Here is a 4,557-nt window from a genome sequence, read left to right as displayed (position 1 = left end):
AAGATGGAGCAGATAGGGCGGGAAAGATTGTATGTATGTGGGCGAGAGAGTAGGAGAAAAAACTAACGAGACAGAGAGAGAGATAGAGAGAGAAAGAGAGAGGAAGAAGTTAGGTCTGTGAGAAAGATGGATACATGTAATATACATGAGATGCGTGTGCATCCGGATTCTGTATACGTGGAAGGAGAAGAGACAACATGTATGATGAGAGAGCTAGAAAAACATGGACGAGAGGGGAAGGATCTCGTGGGTTGAGAGATTGACAATTTTGTGCGGGGGAGAGAGGGATTGGTAATTTTGTGCAAGAGAGAGAGAGAGAGGGTGGGGGGAGGAGTCAGTCAGCCATCGTCACATCACCCTACCTCCAAATGACCCCACATTCTCTAGCGGTGTGGTCGCCGTCTTCGATCTGCTCGATGCCCTCTTTGAAGATTGAGGTGTTGTGCATGTTGGGGTGCAAAGAAGCACAAGCGAGAGTGGTCACCGTATAACCTTGGATGGGGATGAATTGTGTGCTCGGGGGAGTGTGTGTGTGTGTTGTGTTGCCTGTGTCTCTGTGTGTGTGTGTCTCTCTCTCTCTCTCTCTGTGTGTGTGTGTGTGTGTGTGTGTGTCAGATATTGAGAGAAAACAAACCTAAGGAGAGAAATGGGTATTCACGAAGAGATTGTGCGGGCCTTGAGGTGGGCAGGGGCCGGGTGAGGGTGTCAAAATGTGCGCGTTGATGCATGTGTTGCATGCGACCGTGCAAGGGACGGACGAATCGAGAGTGATGGTTGTTGTGTTACGGATGCTCCTCTCTCTGTCTCTCTCTCTCTCACACACACATACACACACATACACACACACACACAAGTAAACTAGAAGACCGTTCTCTCATGTATACACAACGTATCGGCATCTGTCTATGTCTCACTCATGCATGATCATTTGCACATTCACACCTCTCTATGTCTGTATCACACGCACACCATCTCCACATTGCCCTTCCGCCACAACACACATATGGACACATACACACGTTCTCTCTCAGTCACACACACAAAATCAGTATTAAAAAAAACTAGGGTGCACCTAAAACGTCCAAATCCAAATAAACACGAACTGGAGCTAAATTCAAATATATGGAAATATTGCAGCGTCAAGAACTTTCACAGGAAAAAAGTTGAGTAATATTCGAAGATTGTTTTCACACACACAAAAATGTTCGGTGGATGTCCTTCGAGCGCGACACGGTGATGCACCGTTCGATCGACCGCGCGGCCGCGGTTCACGTGCTTGCACAGGATTCCGTATCATGGCTGTGGTACTAACTAATAAAAGTGCCGCCTAAGTCTAATGTTTACGTGTACTAGTACGGTTTTCTTTTAAGTTTGACCAACCTTATATATAAAACTAAAGTAAGCTCCCACACACGCACTCATCAATATGCCGCCGCCGCTGTTGCGCATGCCGGCGCCCGCCTGCTCCGGCCAACAATTTCTCGCCCATCACCGCCGTGTCGCCGCCATCCCTGTGCCATGAAGCCAAAGGATCGCCCGCTCACGTCATCTGCAGCCCCTCCTCGCGATGCCACCATGCTGCCAAGCACGCGAGCAGCTGGTGGTGCCGCGTCTATGCATGTAGCATACGAAGAGGAGGACGAGCTCGTGCTCCAGCACGCCGGCGAGGAGGAACTTGCGTGTCATTGTCGTCTCCACCCACGCGGAGGAGGCGCGCATGGTGGCTGTCGCGGCGGAAGCCGGTTGTGCGCGCGTCGAGCCCGCAAACTGGGTGCAGATGCGAAATCTACATTCGAGACCTCGAATGCCACGTGGATCCTGCAATCTGAAGGAGCAATTTGGGTCAGTCGACTCATGTGAGCCGTTTGATGCAACATGGATGGCTAGAAGGGCTTCTTCCACCTCTTCTGCCGTCTTCTTCCTTCGCTCCGTCGAACTTCTTTCACAAATCGACTGACCCAAATTATACTACTAGTACGAACGTATTAAGTACAGTAGGAACACGAAGATACGAGCAGTAGTACCAACTGCAAGAAGAACAGTAGTAAGACATAGTACTAGTACTACTGTACGTACTAAAGAGTTCAAATAACGAGAAAGAACATAAACATAGTTCTGCTGGGGCCTCAGCACAACACACCCTTGAAAATAAACTAAGAAACTAGTCCGCTTGACACTGCAGTAGAACCAGCATGAGCGACGGCACTGCCACCGACTCGGAGTCCGAGTCCACGTCCTCGACTTCGTCCTCGTCCCTCTTCCTCTTCCTCTTCGCCGACGCTTCTTTGCTTGAACCAGACACTGGGCTCTGCTTCTTCATCCAACCCTTGTAGATATTTAAACAAAGGTAGGCATCCATTGCTGCGTATAGGATGTGATCTTCATCTAATGTCTTCGACTCCTATGCATGATGAAACTCGTGATGAGGTTTCTTCAGTTTAGCATACGAAGGATCAATCATGGCTGCTGCCAGGGTCAACATTGAAGGTTGAGAGGAGGACACCAGGCTTGCCTTCTGGAGATCGAAGGGATGGCCTACAATGAGACCTATCCGACGCAGGACATCCCTGTCGTTCTTAAAGCCTACAGTAACGAATTTCACTCTTTTGTCCTTGAGGAAGTTCTTAAAATCCTGGCACTCAACATCGGCATGGCATATGTGGTAGACCAAGCAAAGGTTATGTACACAAACCTGGATCACGGCGGGCTTCTTCCTCTCTTCATCCTTTAGATCCTTCTCTCGTCCCAGGACTGTGGTGTACTCAACATCTAGCACAGCGACCCACTCATCCATTGAACTGTTGAACATGCATAGGAAGCGAGCAAGCCATGCTTTCACCGTCGCGGATACACGTGTGTAGATGACGATGAACTGATCACCGGTGATGGCTCTAACTTGGTACTCAGCAGCGACCATGGATTTTGGAGGAGGGTTAGGAGAAGTTGAACTGTTGTACCCCGCAAGAAAAAAACTAGGAGCGAACTAATGTGAAAGGACGGGACGACTGGGAGCGAATTGTTGTAAGGTAGAAGACAGGGACGAGTAGGGCGTGCGAACGGCGTGGGGTTGCTGGCTTGCCCGGTGGATAAATGGATGCAAGCCCCCAAAGAGTTCTCGAGAACTATGCGGGACCCACTAGATGTCATGTCTACTAGACCCATATCGTAGGCCTGACGGTATAGCTTCTGCCTATTCGCACGCCATGCCGGCGCATGGATGTAACTTCACTTAATTCCGTCAAATGTCGCGCCTCCCACGACCTTCGCCTCCCTTGCGCGGTCGCGCCCTTTGAGACTTCGACCGGCTATAAATGAGCAATTTTTTTGCCTTTTTTTAGACAAGCAATTTTTTTGCCTACTCGGCATGCATGATACTCCCTCTGGTCCTTTTTACTCCTGTCAACCGTTTGCAAAGTGTTTGACCAAATTTATACTTTTTTTAACACCACCTTATATTAATTAACCAGCCACACCAGTATACTCATTCGATACAATATTCACCACACAGGGCGGTACGTTATTTACAAGAATACCATCTAATCTATTGTCAAAGCTATACTTAGAGATTAAGTGTGCCACCTTATTGGCTGAACGGCTAATCTTTGACAATTGAATATTGTTGATCAACTTCGAGATGCTCAACACTTTCATCTTCAGGTCACGCATAGCAGACCTGTCATAGTCCCCTGATGCAAGAGACGCTACCACAAAAGCGCAATCAGTCTCTAAAATTACAGGATTATGAAGAGAAATACCTATGTAGAGACCGACAATGCAAGCCCTAAGCTCCGCTTCCTCCACGCTTTGACATGCATCAATGAAATCCCACGACCAAATTTATACTAAAAATATCAATATCTACAATACTGATTATAATGAGTATAAGAACTATGTTTTATAATGAGTGTAAAAATATTGATTTGACATTGTGAATGTTGACACATTTTTCTACAAGTCTGGTGAAAGTAGAGGTACATTGACTTCAGACAAAACTTAAATGCACAATGCAGACTAGTTCCTCCGTCCAGGTGCGTTCCATGTCCTATCTTGTCATCACAACAAGGTTAGCTATTAGAGTACCACTACCTCCCTTCTAGTTTAAAGGGCTCGATTCAAAAATTTCACCTACTCTTAGCAAGATAGTAGAGGCGGTGGAATAGTTTTTGAAGTCTGCAAAAGTACTCAACTAGTGCTGTCGTTCTTCACAAAAAATGTGTTTACCAATGCATGCATGAACACTAGTTACTCTAACCCCCCTCTCTTCTTTAATTCTTTGCCACATCAGCATGTTTGCTATTCCCGTGTGCATGATACCAGCTAAGATACCACCATTATGGCTAGCCTTAATCATCCATGCAATAATTTAGTGCACCTTGAAATATGAACACGTGTGGGGCGTGTATGTTTTTAATGACTTGAGACTATACCTAGCCCGGCATGCAAGATGACTTATTATGCACTGTTCCCCATACCTGCAGGAAGCCTGTTTGTCTCCAAATCTTTTCCTCTCCATGTGTGGAAACAATATGCCTGCCAAACTCTCCTTCTCCCTCCGAC

The sequence above is a fragment of the Triticum aestivum genome, chromosome 3B (genome assembly GCF_018294505.1).
Source record: "Triticum aestivum cultivar Chinese Spring chromosome 3B, IWGSC CS RefSeq v2.1, whole genome shotgun sequence".
NCBI lineage: Eukaryota > Viridiplantae > Streptophyta > Magnoliopsida > Poales > Poaceae > Triticum > Triticum aestivum.
This window is presented reverse-complemented; position numbering follows the sequence as displayed.